Source organism: Rhinolophus sinicus, linkage group LG02 (genome assembly GCF_036562045.2).
Source record: "Rhinolophus sinicus isolate RSC01 linkage group LG02, ASM3656204v1, whole genome shotgun sequence".
Classification (NCBI taxonomy): Eukaryota; Metazoa; Chordata; class Mammalia; order Chiroptera; family Rhinolophidae; genus Rhinolophus; species Rhinolophus sinicus.
Genome location: NC_133752.1, coordinates 171512678 through 171534803, shown reverse-complemented (window position 1 = coordinate 171534803; position 22126 = coordinate 171512678). Strand labels below are relative to the sequence as shown.

Sequence of the window (22126 nt, the reverse complement as noted above, 5' to 3'; positions counted from 1 at the left end):
GAGTGGTCCCTGAATTTAACTAAGTGAGAGGGGAAACATCTGTTTGGATTCAAAGAATTGGGGTTGGAAAGCAAGAAGTTTAAGACAAACGTTCTCTCAAAAAACATGTTAGAATTAAGTGATGATAACTCATTCAAAATATTGTAACTACGTGTCATAAACATGAAAGTGGAGGGACAGTGGGGTGAGAGGATGTCTTTGTCGTTTGAGCTAGTCCCACATGAGGGTACACGGAACCAAGAAGAACAGGACTGATGATGTCAGAACAAGAAGAATAGAAGCTTGCAGCTGACAGCAAATTGTTCTTTGTCCTTGAGAAAAAATGAAATTGGGCACTGCTGGTTAGAAATGTAAATGGCACAGGTCTCAAGATGAAGGTGTTAGAACATTTTATTCCATAAATGGAATGACATTAGCTGACTCAAGGTCATCTAAGGTCAGTAAGCTCACCTCTGGAAGTAGGAGGCTCACTGTGGGACACACGTAACAAACCTTCAGTGTCTCTGAGATGGAAAATCCTGTGGTCACATCCACTTTTCTGCTTTGCTCTCGCAGTAAGTCTCTGCTATGGTGCCATGAAACAACCTCACAAAGTTAATGTAGTTTTAGGGTGTCAAGAATTATCAGTTAACACAATCCAAGTGGCTATAGCTTTCATGTCTTGACTGAAAACCGCACCACATGCACCACCCTGCTACCCTCCCCTTCTATTATCTTCTCTGACCATCTTGGTCACAAAAAGTCTTGCCATTGGTTAGTCTTATGGATAAATGCTTGTAATAAACATTGTGGTACATTATTGCTCTAAGCCAAGGTTTCTCAACCTTGACATCTGGAGTACAATTGACGCTTGGGGTTAGGCAAGCCTTTGTCTTGGGGTGCTGTCCTGTGCGTTGTAGGAAGATCCATGGTCTCTACCCATTAGATGCCAATAGTGCAAAATGTCTCCAGACACTATCAAAGGTCCCCTGTGGGGCGAAATCTCCCTGGTTGAGAGCCACTGTACTTAAGTAGTATCTCCCATTAGTTCCTTCTGAATTGGCTCCAATACTCTAGCAGGGCATTGAGAGAATGAGAGGTTTCTGGAGCTCAGGAAAATCAGTAGCTCAGGAAGCCTCAGGAAGTGTCTACGAAGGGTAAATACAAACTAGCTATCATAGGGCAGAGATACCTTCCAGAGAGCCACAAGAAGACTGGAGGAGGGGAAGGCAGGGATGAGGAGCAGAAAGAAAGATAACTGAAAGAAAGGTGAAATACTGAGAACGACATGACATTCACCACAGGACTTATCCAGATAACCAGAGGGGGAAACCACAATAGAAAGTCAGAAAAACGAAGGTTCTGATCTCCACCCCACGCACATCTTGGTCTTCAGATCATGGGCTATTCTTAGTTTCCTTATCTATAAAATGTAACTATGTTTCCAGAACTGATTATCTCAGATTGTTGTGTTCAGATTGTTGTGAGAACATACTTTGTAATTGTGTTCTCTAAAAAAGTGTCGAAAATTACTATCTTTGCATAGCATGTCTCACATGTAAGTTGGGAGGCTAAGAAGATGTAACTCAAAACTGCAGAGGGCCAGGGGATAGAAAGAGTCAGCTCCATTCTAGAGTAGAGCATGCAGTCTGATGAAAACCCAGGTCACGCTCTATAATCTAACCCTGGATTCCTGGGCATCAGGAACCATTAGGAAGGGTATCCAAGAGTATAAAGTTTTATCTGACCAGATAAGAGAGTACAATTCAACTGTTAGCCTCTTCCATATAAAGGAGTTTCTATTCATCTCAACTTACATGATGGGTCTTTCCAAAAAGGAAATCTTAACAAATCTCTGTAAGAAGGCTACAGTGCAGCCCGTATCAAGTGTTCTGATGGTGAAAAGAAGTGTTCTTGCCTGACAAACTTAGAAAGATATTTTTAGGTAATTCTGTACACAGAATAATTATATTGTGTTTTTTTCTCCTTAGATCCTGTATGGAGAGCTGATAAAATCTTTCTTAAAGCATTTAAAAAGATTTTTTTTTTTATGACTAGGATTGGCTAGTAGAGGGGAACAAGTGAAAACACCAGGTTGAAAACCTAAGGCAACAAAACTTTTTTGAACTTTCTAAAAGGTTATGTTGAGGGTCAGTTTAACTTTTAAGGAAAGATTTAGTGCTTATTTGCTCAACTCTAGTAAAAATAACTAAACATATTTGCCCACGGGTGTCTAGACTTTTGTACCTGGCCAAAGGAAGAACCACATCAGCTAAGATTAAGTCAGTTTTTACCAGAATATCTGCCTAGCAGAATTGAGGAATGCAAGTCTAAGCACAAAGACTGGATTATCCCCATCTTCTGTTTACATAGGAACCTGGACATGACCCTTTCTCATTTTTATTTTCTTTTCTTGTTGACCAAACTACAAATAAAAATGTGTGGAAATGTGCTTTAGGCTTTCTATTTCTGAAATGCTGTTGGAAACTGCACTCATACTAAGTTGGAAACTGAGAGCTTAATTATAGTAAACTCTATAGTGTAGGAGGTAGCCATCAGACGCTGAGATAGCAGACTGCTTTTCTTTGTTTCTGGTCTTTGGAGGTTGATTCTAACCCTTGTCTTTTATACTTCTCCCTCTTTTCATCTCCCAAACAAGAGAACTAATATATTTGCAAAACATTGTTACCGCACTCATCTCCTGGGGGATAATTAATAAGTAACCACAGTTTAATGATACAAGGAATAGAATTGCTTGCAGCCAGAAAAACAAAGGTGACTTGAAGAATGTTACAAGATTTTAAGGAAAATAAGTGCTCTAAACTGACATCAGGCATTTGCTTTATTTCTGTCAAATGCTAGTATTTCAATAAATGTATCCCAGAACAATACGTAGAGTAGAGCAGTGTTAGCTTTTGATGGTGAGGTTAGTTGAAAAATGGGGGAGGTAATCTGAGTTAGTGGGTTTCCTATCACTGAATGATTTCTAATGAGAAGAATGGTTTCTTCCATGTTAAGGAAACCCACAGAATAGATGGGCAAAACCTTTTGATACCTACTTACCTTGAAATTGTCTGATTTATATGTGTTGTTGGATTCTTAGAACTTTTACGGTAAAAACACTGAAACTATGTTTAAAAAAGAGTTACATTTTATATGGTACAACATAGATGAATCTTGAGGACGATTGGCCAGTCAGAAAAAGACAAGTACTGTGTGATTCCATTTGCAGGTATCTAAAGTAGTCAAACTCATAGAAACAGGGTGTAGAATGGTGGTTGCCAGGGCTTGTGTGGAGGGAGAAATAGGGAGTTGTTGTTCAGTAGGTAGACTTTCAGTGTCTCAAGATGTGAAAGCCCCAGACAACGGTTTCACACCAGTGTGAATAGACTTAACATTAGGGAACTGTACACATAAAAATGATTAAGATGGTGAACTTTATGTTATTTTTTACTATAATTAAAAATAAAAAAGTATTAAAATTTATTTTAAATGAGCTGGCAAAGAAAAGGACTTTTAAAAAAATCTGGGCAAGACTAGTTGAATAGGAGCACAAAATTGGTGGTAATAGCTGAGCAAGTGTGATAGTGTTAGTCTATCAGGTAAGCTTTCAGATCAGAGAGTGAAAAGTACTCAATTTTGAGGACATTGAGAGGAAAGAACAACAATTCTGCTGTTCAGTGTCTGTTACATGACCTAGAAAAAACATATATCATGAAATCATTTAATACATATTTACTGAATAACTGGGGGAGGGCAATTATTGTGTGAGGTGCTGGGGATTCATCAGTGAAAAAGAGTGACTTCCATTTCACACCTCAGTCTATTGCAATCCCCCCATGCCGAGACTGTCAATGACCTCCTAGTAACTCAATAATTAGAATCATGTTTCACAGTGTCTCATTGATTATTTCTTCCATCTTAAAACGTTCTCTTCTATCAGCTTCCATGACATCACCCTCACCCAGTTCTTTTCCCACTAGAGCTGCCTCCTCGGCCTGTTCCCTAAATATTGGTATTCTCCAAGCTCTGATCCTAGGCCCCCATTTCTTTTCAACACACACTCCCTTGGAAATCTCATCAATTAGCCAATGACTCCAAATCTTATCTCCAGCTCAAAATTCTTTTTCTGGGTTCCAGAATATTACATGTCACATACTACTAGATAGCTCTACCAGAATGTCCCAAACTCAACATTTTAAAAACTCAATTTAGCCTCTTTTCTGATGGCCTTCTCTTTTTACATGCGCTATAGGAAATGACGTCATTAATTCAATTGCCCACGTCAGAAACCAGGAGTCACTCTACATTTCTTCTTTTATCTTTTCCTCACTTAGAATCACCCAGTTTGGTAATTTCATTTCTACCAATTTTTAAATATGAGCCATCAGCGCCTTCATCCTGCTGTCACTGCTTGAGTTCTCATTTGAACGCTCTCATTAGAGTTGTTTCAATAGACTCATCAGTTTCCACCTACCTAGCTTTGACATTCCTTAATCCATCTGACACCTTGCTATCAGAATGACCCTGGCATACAAATCTGATCGTGTTGTTTTCTCTGTGTAAAATTCTTTAGTGGCTCATAACCTATAAGATACAATTTTTACACTTTTCCCATGTGTTTCAGGTTCTTCTTGGCCCTCTTCTCAAGCACCGTGTCTTACTTACATTACCTTTGCATCCTATTCTCAAGCGCAATTGACCTTTCTAGATTGAGACCACTCAGCTTGCTTTCACTTCTGAACCACTGCACATCATTTCCTTTGACTGAAATACTCTCCTGTAAACTTGTTTGAGGAAATCTTGTATGAAAGAGAATGCGCTTTTCTTAGCCATATGGAGTCTTATTTGTAGGTGGTTTATGACTCTTATTATTGTAGTGATTTTAAAAGTACATAAATATAGGGGGACTCTATACTTCCTGCTCCATTTTTCCGTAACCCTACTAAAGGTACTAAAAAATAGTCTGTTAATTATGCATTTAAAAAGTACACCCGGGTTTCTGAAAACAGGCAAGTAATTAGCATACTTCCCATCTCTATCTGTTTTATTACACGCCTTCTGTGTTGGTTCTGAACACAAGAACATTGAGAAAGTAAAGTAAAGATGATATTAGTGAAACACAGGCAGACACTTTTTTTCTTGGCTTTCATTGTTAGTGCCAAGCATTACTGGGAAAGAACAGGTGATTCTCAGGATACTCATGAAAATTTTGTCTCTCTACAAAGTGGGATAGATTGTCAAATGAGCTAGCACCCTCATGTTCTTGGAAGCAAATTCATAACCTGCCATTTAAAGAAAAGTGTTTGTTAGCAACTGTACATCTTCTAAGAAGAAAAATCCTAATGGCCATAACATTACTTTTGAAAAAATTAGTATTAACGCCAATGATGCTGCTGATAATGATAGCAGCAGTGAACATTTGTTGAAAGCCTACTATGTGCCAAGAACTCAGCATGAAGTAGATATCGTCACTTTTATCTCCATTTTTCTGCTGAAGGCTCACAAAGATTTAGTCTCCTGGTGAAGGTCACATAGGTTTTCAATAAGACTATAATATGAAAGACTCCTTGGTGTTATAGTTACTACTGCCTCTAAGAGAATGTAGAAACAGAGAGTTCAGAACTTCTTAGAACCAGACACATCAAATGGTTTTTATTTCTTTACTCCTAAAGCTTGTTCTCATTTCAAGAGACTGTACCACTTCAGCCAAAAAGTGTGCGGGAGACCTTTATCATCATGCTTTAAAATGCAGATTCTAAGAGACCTTTCGCTTCCGCCATCTCTACAGAGCCGGGGTAGTGAGGGGAAGCTACATGAAAAATAAACATCTGATAATAAGTATTCTCTGCCTTGGGCAACACCTTCCTTTGAATTTAAAAGAGAGAGAAAAGAGCATATCTCTGTTGTGAATGTAGGGAGGGAAAAATCCATGCAACTCAGATCCTTTGGTTCGAGATGCACACAGAACAACAAAGTGAACGTGAGACTGCTTTTTACAGAACTGAAACTCTTTTTCTGGCGTAGGCAGAATACAAAATGAAATGATTTTGGGGGCAGCGTTTGTGAAAAGAAAATTAGTTATCTTGATGTTCCAAACAAGATAGAACATAACCAGACTTACACTGCTTACAAAAGCCATTTGGCGCTGTTGGAACGCAGAGAAAGCCTTGAAGGGGACGCTTAAATGGATGACTCACAGCCTCTTTCTTTTCTGCAGCCAGGCACACAAGGGCAGTGGGATTTCACAGAGAGTTTTCCCTGTGAGAACAAAGGTACAATGTTCTGACATTTTATCGTGCTTTATTTTTTCCTAGTCCCAGTCACAATTTATTCTCATGACAAATTTGTGATGGCAATAAAGCAGGTATGTTATCCCTATTTATCCAAGAAAAATAACAGACCTGGTGAGGTTGTCTTAGTTGAATTTGGGGAGTTAAGGAGTGGGAATTGTACTAGAACCAGGAATGTTTAGATTCATACGGTACTCATTGCTCATTAGGTCAAAGAAAATATATGCAGAGGAAAACAAGGCACAAACCCCCCAAAATTCCTTCCTAGATTTGTGGAGTAAGTGTCTTATTTTGGGTTCTTCAGAAACAGACCCTAATATAAGGATTTCAAGGCAAGAAGTTTGGTTGGGAGATGATTCCAGGAAAAATCAGTTGGAGAGTGGGAAATTGAGAAAGGGAAGGCAGGTCAGTCAATAAAGGGTGTGTGATAATCCCATCTGTTCTTTGTTACTGAAGCTTAATTCTACTGGGGGACTTCCTGGGAGTCAATGTAGAAAATGCACTTCATATTTTGCTCAAGAGATGAGGGCTAAGGGATTCTGTAGAGATGGGTGTAAAGGGGGAACATTGACTTCCCAGCACCTATAGCCAGGTTTATGCAGGCTCCAGCCTGCAGACAAAGCCCTCCGACAGTGGAAAATTGGGTGGTTTTCATGCCAATGACAAGATCATAAGAGGTGTGGGTGGGTACTGATGGTGTCTACATCATAGTATCTCCAGCAAAGGTCAAGAGTGGAGGAAAGAATCGAAGGAGTAGGCATAGGAAATCTCATTCTTGAATGGACAAGCAGAGTATATTATCATAATTAATTGAGTTTTCTTAGCATCAGAGGTACTATCAGAAGACCTCTTTTAAAAATTTTTAATAAACCTTTGTTGAAAGATTTGTTGAAATTAACCTCCCTCTTCCCCCTTCCTTAAACCCTGGCTACCATAGATCTATTCTCCATTTCTAAAATTTTCTTTTAAAAATTTAAAAATGTTATACAAATGTAATCATATAGTATGATCCTTTTGGGATTGGATTGTTTTAATTGGCCTAATTCTCTGTAAATTCATTCAAGTTGTTGCATTCCTTTGCATTGCTGAGTAGTATTTTATGGTATAGATGTAACACAATGTGTTTAACCATTTAGCTGTTGAAAAACACCTGGGATTTTTGTTAGTTTCTTGCTCTTATGAATAAAGCTGCTATGACCATTTGTGTATAGGCTTATGTGTGAATATACGATTTCATTTCTTATAGTCAGCTGATGGTAGTTTTATGTTCAGCTGATGGTAGTTTTATGTTTCGATTTTTACTTAATTGTTTTCCAAAGTGGCTTCATCGTTTTACATTCATATCAGAAAGGTATGAGTGATCCAATTTCTCTGCATACTCACTAGCTTTTGGTGTTGTCATTATTTTTTGTTTTAGCCATTTGATGGGTATGTTGCTTTATCTCTTTATTATTTCAATTTTTATTTCACTAATTGCTAATGATGTTGAACATATTTTCATGCGCTTCTGGATGCAAGGACTTTGTTGGATATGTGATTTACAAATATATTCTCTGAGTCTGTAATTTGTCTTTTCTGTCTTTTAACAGGGGATTTTGTGGACTAAAGTTCTCATTTTTGATTAAATCCAATTTATTAATTTTTCCATTTATGAGTGTGCTTTTGGTGTCAAGTTGAAAAACTCTTTGGCGAGTCCTAAGTTCCAAATATTTTATCCTACATTCTTTTCTAGAAATTTTATAATTTTACATTTAAGTCTATGACCCATTTTTGTATAAGTTAAATTCTGTATAAATTAATTTTTATACAAGATGTGAGATATAGGTTGAGGTTCATTTTTTGCTAATGGATACTCATTGCTCCAGTACCATTTACTGAAAAAGCAACTCTTCCTCCATTGAATGCTTTAGCTCATTTGTCAAAAATCAAGTGGACATTTTTGTGTGGGTGAGTTTCTGGGTTCTCCATCCTATTCTATTAATCTTTATGTCTATCCCTCTGTCAGTACTATACTCTCTTGGTTATTTCAGCTATGTAGTAAGCCTGATTGTTTAAGCTATGTAGTAAGCTATGTACTAACTCACTTGATTATTTTACTTACATTGGGAAGAATGAGTCCTCCCATTTTATTTTTAATTTTCAAAGCTATTTTGAAAAAACGGTGGACTAGAGCCTTTCTTTTTCTAATAATTTTAGGGTAAGTTTGTCTATGTCTACATGAAATATTTTGAGATTTTGATAGAAATTTTGATAAACATATAGATAAATTCAGAGAGAATTGACATATTTACTATCTGGAGTTTTACTATCTATGAACATGGTATGTTTCTTCCAAATATTTAAGTTTTCTTTGATTTTTTCTCAGCATTTTATAATTTACACACACAGATCCAATACACGGTTGATTACATTTATATCTAAGTATTTCATTTTCTTTTGAGCCATTGTAAATGGTATTGCATGTTTTATTTCAGTTTCTCCTTGTTCACTGTCAATACAAAGAAGTACAGTTGTTTTTGTGCATGTGCTGACCATGGCTCCTGTGAGTCTGCTAAATTGTCCTAGGAGGTTTTATTTTATTTTGTAGATTCCTTGGAATTTTCTTTATATACATAATGCCATCTGTAAGCAGAGGTAATTTTATTTCTTTCCTTCCAATCTTTATGTCTTTTATTTCATGCCTATTAATACAACAGCTAAAATTTCAAGTTCTATGTTAAATAAAAGTGGTGAGAATGGATATCATTGCCTTGTTTTTGATCTTAGAGGAGAAGCATTCTTTCACCATTTAATATGATGTTGGCTCTCGGTTCTTTGCAGATGTTCATTATGAGGTTGCAAGAGTCTTCCTCTATTCCTACTGTACTGAGATATTTTATCATGAATGGAAGTTAAAGTACGTCCATTTTTTTTCTGTGTTAATTGACATGATCATATGATTTCTTTCTTTGGCAGGTTACTATGTGAATTAGATTGATTAATTCTTGAATATTGAACCAGCTTATAAACATGAAATAAATGCTACTTGGTTGTATTATTCATTTTGTTAAATGAAATAATTTAATTCAGACTTATGAAAATTTTGTTGAGTTTCCAGAATTCTGCTTCTCACTAGGATCTGAGAGTTTTAGATACGTGGAACCTACAACAAACAGATTTTTATTTTCTCCTGCCAGGCCTGGTCTGTCTTACTTGTATGAAGGAAATGGGATTTTAGAGATACTGGAGAGGGTCCCTCCATACTTGTTCTCGTGCTTGCTGATGACTGAAAAATTTTAAGAGGGGACAAATTATTTCATTTTACAATTGGAAATAAACAGCTTAAAATAGAAAACACCTATGGGAAAAGTATATCGGCAGGTTTTAACCTTGGGGAAAGTAATAATGCAGACATCTCTAATTTTGGCCACTATGAATAGCAACATGTATAAATGTTGGGCCTTTGACACCCCTCCTCGCTACCCATCATCCCTGCATTTCCCATCTTTCACGCATTATTAACACATAGTACATCAAAGCCCCATTGCCAGACAAATCTTAAAAATGTTTAAAAGCTGAGAAATTTGTTTTATAAAATTTTAACATGAATGTGTAACATAAATAAAACATATACATCTGAGTTGTTCTGGTAGAAAGAAGTGGGATTCTAGGGAGGAGACTCAAGCCAAATTCCTCTTACTCTGCCAGCAGCTTATACACTAGTCTTCTAACCCATGCTACTCTGAAAAATATGTAGGATGATTGCTTGAGGGGAGAGGAAATAAGAAAGATAATTTCTTTTTTCCTAGAATTACATAAATTTAAAAAGCTAATCAAAGTTACTGCTATCATCACTCTCTATAATAACTTCTGGAACCAAAATAAAATGGAATGATGTGCAGGACTAGAGAAAGAGAAGGTCTAAGCAGAAATTATGTTGATGTCAGTGACATAATTAGAATTAGATACGCTCCAATTCTAAGTTTTGACCTCAAACAGGAAGTTTTCTCTGTGAGCCTCAATCCCCTCCCTTTCTCTACATTTGATGCTGTCCTTCTGTATCACTGTGCGTCCAGTGACTTTCATTTGATTACAATCTATTTTTGGAGAGGAGATTTTGAGGAATTCTTGGAGCTAAAGTTTTAAAGTAATTGTCACTACATAGTAGATATATGCAACACATGTAATACAAATCTAGAAGTGACAATACAAATATAGAACTTATGCGAGGGTAGTGAGGTGGTGGCATTTTCTTTCCCTATGAATTTTGAAAATAATATAGTCAAACTTAGAGTTTGAAGCTTAGTAAATTATATACTTTAAAGCTTTGATAAGAAAAAAAAAAGATGTAACTGTAATTTGAGTTTGTCCAATTTACCCTCTTCCAGAGAGAAGGGAACACAAGACTCCTCCGCTACCACAGAGAAAATAAGGACATTTTCAATCTAGACTCAATAACTGTAAAAGACAAAGAAGGAAAGGACTGTTCTGGCATAGTGGAAAGATTCCAGTATTTTTAGGTAGAATGTTTATATTCCATGCCTGGACTTGGAATTAAGCACTAATATATAAGTTTGAACAAATCACCACATTTCTCTAGCTACAATTTTCTCTTCTATAGAAGAGACTATTTCCCTCAAAATGTACATTATTAGGTGCTTCAAAGTTGCATTGGCATCTTTCACGTTAGTGGAGAGCTATTTCCTGTATGAAACTAAATAGCTATTTGCATCTGATGGAAATAATCTCCGGGCCTTACTGATGAAAACATTTTATGCATTGGTTCCTGAATTTGACCAAGCGTGGAAGTTTTAAACACAGAGATTTAGATCCATCCCTAACTAAGTGAATCAGAATTTCCATTGGCAGGATCCAAGACTCAATATTTTAAAAAGCTCTCCAAGGTGATTTCGATGATTGTCCAGATTTGGGGAGACCAGTGTTTTTCAAACTTTAAAGTGCATGCGATTCACGCAAGGCTCTCGTAAAAATGGAGGCTCTAGTTCAGTAGACCTGGGATGGGTGCTGAGACTCTGCATATCTAAGGAGCTCCCAGGGGTTGCAGATGCTGTGGGTTTGAGCGAGAGCATCACTCGTTAGGTAGCAAGGGTTTAGACCTCCTTGGGGTCTTCCTCTCTCTGAGAGGGCAGGTCACACACTGTCGAGGAGGTTCCATCTAGGAAAAGAAATATGACTGCAGCCAGAGACCCTTTAGTTTGTATTTCTGATGGCAAAAGAACCATAAATTATTTCTCGCAGGACTAAAATGTAAATGGTTGCATGTGTACTTAAAATGTCAACTCCAAGAAAGCATTAAAAGAAAGAAAGCAGTTGATCAAATATCATTCCTTGTTTTTATGAGATATTCTGGGAGGAAGGCACAGGAGTCACAGTTTGTTTTGCATGTCCATGCACACGACAACTTGATTATTATCTTATAACAATTTAGAATCATTTTAGACAATGGTCTGGGTAATAAAATTCCTTTTTTTTATTGGAAGATTTCCTCAACAATGAAAACTTACTGGGAAATTCCATGTTTAATCAACTTCTTATAAGTATTAAAATAGGGTTAGAAAACATTTTTAAAAATTCAAACAAACTTCTGATTTTTAAAATTAAGTGAATGTAAAAAGCAATCTCATTTTGATGAATTTATCAGGAGCCAGGATCTCATCTTCATCTTTGTATGTTCAAAACATTGTGTTGTGAAAAGTTAACCATAATATCGATGTTCTTAATTTACACTAAAAAAAAAGTCAGGTACAACAGTTGTTTTTTTCTTCTAATCCATGTATATTGTCCTGCAGGCATACCCAGATGATGTTATCCAGAGGCATGGTCTCAGAACAGAGGAATTAATTATATGATTTAAATGCTTAATATCATTCCATTCTGATCATTTTATGCTTCAGTCTTCACAGTGATAAACACATCCTCTTGTGTTCATCCTCTACAATGGATAAACACATACCAGTTCAAGCTGAATGGTGGATGGGACATATGATGGGACAGTCTGTCAGGATGCTGTACTCTAGACAGTGAATGATGAAGTCAGTGTTTCTTATTTTATGCATTCTACCTAAAAATACTGGAATCTTTCCACTATGCTAGAACTGTGCTTTCCTTCTTTGTCTTTTACAGTTATTGAATCTAGATTGAAATTTCCCTTATTGCTCTGTGGTAGGGGAGGAAATGGGCAGAAGCCCCCTTTCCACAGCTTCTCATCCTAAAAACACACTGAATAGTACTTTTCTCTCGATTTGGGAGAGTAGAATAGAATTGTTCTCACTTCTCTGTTTATGGCTAATTATGATCAGCATTTTGTCCAAGATTTCCTATTTGCTTTGAGATATTTATTTTCTTTTCTTTTACTTGCCAACAAGCTCAATTCCATTTTCTTATCCCCTCGATAGGTACCCACTGTAGTATTTGTAATAGATGTTTTTTCAATCCACCTTCTACACGTGTTTTAATCTTTGAAAAATATAAAGAGTGATTTCTTTTCAGTTTAATGCTTACAAATTTAATGTAAAATAAATACAAAAATAGACCATGAATATGGTAATTCTGTATATGATAAACTTAGAAACTCAAATTCAAAGATGAAAAGAGTAACTTAAAAAAAAAAGATATTGGAACAACTGGTTAGCCATTTGGAGAAAAGTGAAATTTTCTCCAAATCATATATTATAAACTAAGAAAAATTACAAAAAGATTAGTACCATAAAAATGGAATTGAACAAGGTCTGGAAGAAATTATGTGCAAATTTCTTTTTTCACCAAGGAATAGGGAAAATCTTCCCAATAGAGTCAAAATTCAGAAGTAATAAATGTTGATAAATTTGATCATAATAAAACAAAACAAACTTCTGTGTGGCAAAAACCAAAAGACAAATGACACAGTGGGGAAATATTGTTGCAATTTTTGTCACAGAAAATGGCTAATAACCCTAACAGATGACAATCTCCTAGCTATCAATAAGAAAAAAGAACAACTTGATTTTAAAAATGGGCAAAAATACAGGCAGTTCTCAAAAAAGAATGACAATGATCCTTGATGAATGATGAATGTGAAAAAGTACTGCTCAACCTTACTCATAAAGTGAGCAATACAAATTAAAACCATGCTGAGATACTCTTTCTAATCATCAGTTTTGCAGCATAGTCTGTTGGCGTGGCTCCAGGCAGGCAGACTCTCTCATACTTTATTAGTGAGAATGCAAAATGGTGCAACTCTTATAGAGGAGAATTTGAATGCAGTTAGTAAATGCCCTTTGGGATTTATCACAAACCTAAATTTGCAATAGTAAACTGTGACATAGGTACAAGATTATTCATTGTGGCATTATTTGTAATAGCAAATAATGTGGGGTAGGGGGGTGGAGGCCAAAAAAATTGTTAGGAGATATTTACTATCTCCTAACATTAAATTTGAATGGGAAATATCACTAAAATTCATGGTTTTTTCTTTATAAATATGTATTTCTTCACTTCACTTTAAAAAAGACCTAAAAATAATGATAAGTCAGGAACAAAAAGCATACACAATGCCCAGATTGTGATTTCTAAGTAATATTTCCCACTGCAAGGGGCCAGGTTTCTTTAGGGAAATGACTGATTCCAGGTCTGGGACAGGAAATATATAAAACAAATATGCATATCTTATGCCAGAAAGCAAGGAAGTTATCAACTCCTAATAAGATTGTATCAAAAGGACAAAGAAGCCACCTTGAAGGGGCTCCCACTGCCCAAATTAAGACCATTTTAACAGCCCCCCCAATGTCTGCACCTGACTAAAACATATTGAATATATGAATATCATGAATTTGTAAGTGATATGAACCATGAAGACTAAGATGCCAATGGGGGAAAAAAGGCAAAATAGAATAGAAAACTTACTGGCTGCTATTGAGTGTTGCTCGCCTAACGATTCAACATTGAAAACCAATAGATTATATCCAATGTATAATCTAGTGGAAATATGGGGAAAGAAGGGCACATTAAATGACATCACGAAGAAGCCTTCAGTCACATCTGGAGTGTGTGGTATTTTATAAGACAAATAATCTTGTTTTTTAAACAAATCAATAACATTACAAAAATAAGGTTGGGAGTGTTCTAAATTAAGAGACTTAGACTTTCTAGGTAAAAATCGAACACATTGAGTAAGCCGAGTTTGCATCTGATTAAAACAAAAAAATTCTAAATGTATTATTTTGGAACAATTTGACCTATTTGAAAGTAGACTGGGTTTAGATAATACTAAGAAATCATTGGTAATTTAGTTAGGTATAAAAATGATATTTTTTGTAAGAAAAATATTCATGTTATCATTACTATAATCCTTATTATTTTGAGATTCATTCTAAAGTAGGTCAAGATCAAATCTCATGATGTCTGCGATTTACTTATTAAAAAAACTTACAATAAAAGGGGATATATGGAAGAGAGGAAACAAATACAGCAACATGCTGATAAATGTTGATGCTTTGACTCTCTATTTTTGTTGTACTCTGGATCTTTTTGTTTGAAATTTTCTTTAAAAGTGATTATCACCCAGTAAGACCAGGCAAGAACTGAGGAGAAATAGGGGAGCAAGGCTGGAAGCTGGACCAGAGCCTGAGCTGGGGTCCAGGATGCTGCGTGGCAAGGGGACTGCTGACCAAGCAGGTTACCGATACAACGAAGGCTGAGCCTGGCCACGGCCCCTGGGGAGCATGTGAAGGGGTGTTTCTGCCCAAAAGGCAGTGCTATACAGAGAAATACTAACATTCCGGGCAGAAGTTCCCACTGGAAATTAGGGCAAAGCTGGTCTCAACAGACCAGCTCACTGGAGGCAGGAAGATAATGTGGCCAAGCTTAATATAAGGTTTCATCCTTTTTTGATTATTTCAGGATAAAATAAAATTAACAAATAATGTATGTGTTCAATTTCTAATTGAAGCAAGTTACAATTGTTTCTGGCATTTATTCAATGAGAGAAAAAATTATGATTGCTATTCCTTATAATAACTTCTTATACATTAAAAGACATAATGAATTTACTTCTCAACCTTCTATTCAGATTCAAAAATTAGAATTCCATTAGCCTTTTCTTACGTTTTGCCCCCCAATCCCTTCATTATTTTTCTTCTTTCCAAGTCTCAAGATGTAAATTTTAATTACAGAGCACGTCTAAATACCATATAAATGTCAGTAAATCTTAAAGGAAAGGTACAGGGACTGAACGAAGAACAAGAATTCCGCATAGTAATAGGAGTCAAAGGAGTCAGGTGGACAGATGGTTTATGGAATTGGCTTGTCACTAAAGATAGCATCTCAAATAACACTGGCATTTTTAACAAAGGGAAACTGTCATTAGGGAGAGTATAATGCTATGTCCTGCATCCAGAGGTAGAAATGATCTTTCTTTTTTTTTTCTTTTTAAAATTAGAAGGCAGAAGTCTGAAGAAAAAGTGTTTGCTTGTGTGGAGTCCCTGTCAGGCTGAGCAGGGTTTGTCAACTGGATTTCATGTAGGGTCTACTCCTTCCAAATGGGGAATCCCTGCCTCCATCTCCAAGACAGGACTTTTTATCTTTCCATTGCCTCAAATCCAGAAACTTCTTTCTTCATGGAGTGTTTCCTTACCCATCTTGATCTCTTTTTCTCTGTCTCTTTTTCCACTTTAATGCAGTCTGAAGCCCAAGCAAGTAAAGCTTTCTTGAAATGTGTAAGCTGAGAGATACTGGGTTTTATAGATGGTTCTTACTTTTTTGCTTCATGGAAATGGAAAATTACGAATAAATTTCCTCTGCTTAAGAATGAGAAATCACATATAGAAGAGAAGAAAAATGGGGGAGGGGAACAAACATAATCTGTCCTAATTTTCTTTTGAATTGAAATATACACTATGTTCAGTATCTGTGGGTTTGTTCTTAGACAATAAACCAGGTGCAGTGCATTTATGCAACCAGTATGATGTGGCTTGACAAAAACAAACATTAGGAAAATGGACTTCCTCATTTTGGTATGTGTAATATTATACAGTAATTTTTAATTTTTATTTTAGTACCTGTACATGGTTGAAAAATTTAGATAGCCGCAAAGGCATATAGTAAACACAGATACATGCACAGAGCAGTCCCAAGACCCACTTTCCCAATATATTGAAAATTGTTTTTCAATATTTTATGCTATTACTTCTAGTATTTACTTCTAGTATTGCTTCTAATATTTACTTCCATAATTCTGAGCAGTATGCTTATTGGTTTATGTCTTGATTTTTTTTCAAATTAGAATATTGTGTGATGGCTTGCTACTCTGTAAGATGACGATTTAGTTCTTTCATGTTACACCCTGTTCCCATGTTCTTCTGCGTCCCCATCATCCCAACATACGTAATTAACAAATTTTAGTTACATCAGTGTTAACTCTGGTTTCGATTATTAGGACTATGAACGTGTTGTTCACTGAGGCACTTGGTATACTATGATTACATTTTTTGTGTAACATTTAATTTCTCCTGGAGTTAATAATTGGCTCTTTTTTCATTTGTTTTAGTTTTCTATGTATTTAGAAACTTCCAAAGATGAGAGAAAGCATGAACCTCACTGTGCCTCTGAGGGCACAGGTTTGGAAGCATCAACCACAGCTTGTTTCACTGGCTGAGAGCAGTTCTCCAGCTGGCAAGTATGTGGGGTCAGTGGGAACTGCTTTTAGGAGACAGGATTGTAGGTAGTATGTGGCTTAGCGCTAAAATGCCTTGGGATCTTAGTGAGATGCAGAAATAAGTAAAAAGGCCGCAGAAAAAGAAGGGTGATCAATGTTGCTTAGAGAAGTTGCATGTTAAAAATGAGAGACACTCTACTTGTAAGAAGCACCAGTTGTTGTATGAGAAATAATTTTCTCTAAATTCATGCCTAAGAAGCTAACTACGTACATCAAACTCTAAGAGAAAAGGGAAATAAGACTTTTTAAATATGTGGGATCTGGGGGCAAAAATGAAAGCTCATAGAGAATGGAATGTCTCCAATGCTCTGTCTGAAGATGAGGCAGTGTGTATTGATAGATTCCTCCCCCCCGGCCCCAGATGGGAGAAGCATGTATGACCATTTCCCTCTCAGTGTGAAGTTTCTTGGAAATGAGTTTCGCTCATAGATTGTGAGCTATAGACTTCTGTTCATAGACTGAATGGCATCCTGATCCCCTGAAGGCAAGACATTTTTCCCTTTATCTCATACTTCCTCTCTACCCTTCTTTCCAAGATCATACCGATCGTTGGCCTCGGTATACTTTCACAGATATGAGTAGTCTTGAGTTCTTGAACATACCTTTTTCCCTAGGACTTTGTCCATAGGGGCCAAGGATTTGTTTTATGTTTTATGGGTATTAGACCAGCGATGTGATAGCCTATATCCTGTTCAGTATGACTAGAAAAGAGATACACACAAATTTTAAAGTTGAAATAACAATTTAGGGGGTGCCAGTAGAAGACAGTACAAGATGCAGTGGCTGCTGAAGAAAGCCAGGTTAAGTGGCTATCCTCTGAGTTGAGCTAAAGACAAAAGTGATTTTGAACTTAAGATTTTTAATGCATAAGAAGGACATTCTCTCTAGGAATTTAATTCTCTTTGGCAACTTTATCTTTGGAGGGTGTGTATATTATTGATTTTCAGGGCACTGTAGCATTTGGAAATATTATTGATGTTGTCATTTGGGTATCACATATAACCTTGGAGAAGTTACAGTGGATAAAGTCACTGAACATAATTTGAAATAAGAAATAAAATTAAGTTGACTTTTTATATAGACAAAATAACTTTGAGTTAGTTAATGTTCTGTTCTGATCCATATTAAAGCATTTTTGGGGCAACCACTGAAGTGGCCATTTCATGAAGTTAGGAGAATGTACCAGGGCAATGGTGGAAGTGGGCATGGCATCATAAAGGATTGCTATGAGGGCCAGTCACACTCCTGGTGGACCAGAGGTTTGGCTGTAAAGTCTCCTGCTTATGATAAAACAAACATTTGTGGAATATTGATGGCATTGCATGACGCAACATTGTTGTTTTGGCCCAGAGACAAAGATATTTCAATTTTCCATCACAGCTGGGGAAATAGGAGAGTGTTAACGTCGTACTTCACACACTTGCCTGCTCCTCTCTTCAGGTAGAGGGTGAATAATCCAAATCTGTGCATTCATTGGGTCATGGATTTTTATTCATTGGTGTGGTATTTTGCTTTAAAACTAGGAAAATGGCACCATTCAGTCAAAAACGGTGGTTGATTTACCTTGTTCTTCTAGTCCCCTTAACAAAAGAGAAAGATAGAAGCTTTTCTGGAAGACCCCCTAAGTCTCCTCTTTCTCTACTCTTGTTTCTTAGCCTGTAATTGGTTGAGTAAATCAGACCAGCCCTGCCTACTTTTGATGTCTTCAGTTTGTGGTTGGGAAAAAATGTCAGTCTTGCCAAAAACCACTGTACTTTCGGAGAGAAATGAACACTTGACTGACCATAAGTAAACATGACATTTTGAGTCTAGTTAGCTATACTCTCCTTGTACTTATTCTCTATTACTTATAGGAAGATGAGTCTTACCATTTTTTCCCCAAAGCTTCCCAACCTGTTGAGTGACTACGAAGTAACTTGAGCTACTGCACTTGTAGCTAGCTGCCAAGCATGTGGCCACAGCCGTAGGCACCTTGGTAGGCCACGATGACAAGCATATGGCAAAGAGGGGCTCAGTCCTGTATTAGAATCATCTGGAGTATTTAAACAAATTATGATTCCTGGCCCTATTCCCCAGAGACTTGACTTAATTGGACTAAGTTGGGGTCTCAACATCAACGTTTTTATAAAACTCCAGGAGTTTCTAATATGCAGCCAGAGTTGAGACCTAAGTAAAATTAGAAGCTGAACAGCAAATACTCTTACTTCACCTGAAACAGGCAAAGAACAAGGGTTCTCAGTAATCCGAATGCTACTTTAATTTAGGCTCCCTTTTTCTTTTCCCATGTCTTCACACTAGTATCCTCAGGAAAGACGGGAAGAACTATCATTAATATTTTATATACTTCATATGTTTCAAGAGCTGTAAAGGGTATAGTCTCAGATGTTCAATCATCACCACAGTAGTTGTAGTTTTGAAGAATCAAAAGTCGAAGGCAGAATAATTTCCCCCAGGCCACACTGGTAAGTGGAAAAATAGGATTAAAACACTGGTCAGTTTGAATTACTCCATTATTTTATTTCAAACTTAGTTGGTAAATAGTTTTTAAATTTTTTATTTCAGGATTGTAGCTTCATTTAACTTTTTTCATATTTGCCCCTTTTTTAAGAAGATGAAAAGAGTAAAAATGCCTTTATTCCATTATTTTTTGTTATAAGTCAAGGGTACAATCTCACCTTGATTATTACCTCTAGTTCCCCAAATGCCAGAGGTGGTATAGTTTAGTGGTTAAAGGGGCATGGGTTTTGGAGCCAGACTGTGTTGGTTCAAATCTCAGCCCTGCTACCTGTGTAAATTTGAGAAATTTACTTTATGCCTCTATGCCTCAATTTTCCCATCTGAAAAGTGGGGATGGTATTTTTTTGCTTTGTTCTGAGGATTAAATATGCTAATATAGACTAAGTGTTCAGAACAGCATCATAATTAATCAAATGTCAGTTATTACCTTTGTGCTGATGAATAAATACATAAACTAGAGAAGATACTGTTGCTACAATGGTGCTTTACTAATATAATCTTCACTAGAGTAGAAGACACCATAAGACAAGTTGATTCTAGACCCTTAATGGATTAAGGATTTGGTCATTGAAAGACTTATAAGGAATTTGAAGGTTCTTGAGCATTTGCTGTAGGTCTGGCACTATACTAAGTGCTAACATTTTATTATCCACAACTCTAGGATTTCCCAATTGTATAGCTGAGGAAATGTTCTTGCACACTATACTATTTAAAAGATTTAGGGAAGAATCACTTATATAGCTTCTTTTCCACATTTGTTTAAGTGTTAATTTTAATTATACTGGATTGTTGGTTTTAGGTATTGCATACTAAAAATTTCCCACCAATCTACCTGTGCTTTCATCTTTTGCCCTACACCCTTTCATCATTTTCATCTGCTTAGGCAATGGCTGTTACTTCCTACTAGCCTAAATAAAGTTTTCTAGGCTAAATGTATTGCAAGCTACCCAAATATTTTTACTTTATGGTGGAACACAAACCAAACCTAGTTCGACTGCAGGTGTGAAAACTCGTGAGCCTTGGCAGAACTGACAAATTCTTCTTGCATGTAGAGTAAGCTGAATGTTTGGGATTGCATCTTGGGTAGGATTGTGGCTTAGGAAACTCGAAACCTGTACAGATGGCCATATGCTAATCCTTGGAGCTAGAGGCTTTGAAAGTCTCTACAGAACCTCTGTATGCCAGCTTCATGATTCCAATGGTTGTTTGCAAAATAAGTAGATAAGTGGCTAATATTCTATGCTAGTTACAAGTGCTATAGCTTATTTGATGTGTTGGTTTAAAAAGTAAATGTATGAGTTTGAAACTTGTCTCATAGAGTCTTGTGAATTCTCTCTGAGTATAGACCATTGTGAGAGAGAATATTTTAAATATATCTTGGCGAGAATCTTGGCGAGAATACCAATGTGTACCTGTGATTTGTAAAATTATTTTTCTTAATTTGCTTTGATGTAGCAATGTCATTACCTGGGTTGCTAGCTCTTAATTTACAATCAATTTTTATATCTTCTATCACTCATTATAGAAATATAAAATTATTCAAGTATGCTGAGTATTTCTTATTTATAAATTTATAAATAAGTGTTTAAGTAGATAAAATATCTGACCAACATGAGTTTACAGTTTAGATAACAAGACAATACACACAATATGGACAATATACAGGACAGTATAAATATTCAATGCCACAAATTTCAAAGATAAGACGTATGATCAAATAAGGCTTCAAGGAAAGCAATGGTTTGGAAGAAAAGGTTTTATTTGTTGAGCTTATTGTTACATGGGAATGAAATGGACAAAGGCATTGCTACAGGAATGTTAGGGATGATCACGAATAGTAAGAAGATAGGTCAGCTGGAGGAAAGTTTTGTGTTCTATTTCAGACACTTTTTAAGAAAAGCTTTTATAAATTTACTTGCCCTTCTGATGAAATCCTATTCAAAAACACAAAAGTCTTTTGGAGTTCCTTTTCTAATAATGTACTTCAAGAACATATCTTTTATCCTAACTTTTGTCACCGAACTTTTGTTTATAACACTCGTTAGTACTGACCTCTGGGACTATTCTTTTCTGTAGTGGTAGAAGGCTGAGAACTATATTTTCACTGGTCACTGTTTACCATCAATCTAGTTTTGTGTTTTTGTCACATTAATGATGCTGAAGAGCTCGTTCTTTATCCAACATGAGGCTGTTTACTGTCCTTTGCTGATCAACTTTGGTTCTCTTGTAGGAAGTCATATGTGGCATTTTTTTTTCTCTCGTTCTCCTCCTAATAACTGGGTGGAGGTGGCTAGATGACTGTAAGAAAACCTGAAAATAATCCTTAGAATTCTAAGGATGGGCCTACTTCTTGCTTTCTCAAAGTAATAGTAATAGAGACTTACTCAGTTCAGCCCTTCTTCTAGCCCAAAGCATCATTATGACATTACGGTGAAGGGAATGAATTCTGGAGCCAAATTGCCTTAGTTTGAATCCTGGCTCCACCATTTTCTAGCATTGTTGATGTGGTCAAAATATTTGGTTTCTCAGTACATCTGTACTTTTCTCTCTAAAATAAAGATGATAATATCTACTTTCTCGAATTGTTCTGAAAGATTCAAATAATTAATTCATGCCTTTTAAAAAGGGCACAAAGAACACAAATTGT

General features: G+C 36.3%; 1 long non-coding RNA gene across 1 annotated transcript in view; it reads left to right on the top strand.

Annotated features, from left to right (window-relative positions):
• The first annotated feature begins 6120 nt into the window (after nucleotides 1-6120).
• Nucleotides 6121-22126, top strand: part of LOC141570133 (uncharacterized) — a 48577-nt gene continuing 32571 nt past the window's right edge. The window contains exon 1 of the long non-coding RNA XR_012494040.1: nucleotides 6121-6254. This is a non-coding gene — a long non-coding RNA (uncharacterized LOC141570133). The remainder of the gene's footprint in view (nucleotides 6255-22126) is intronic.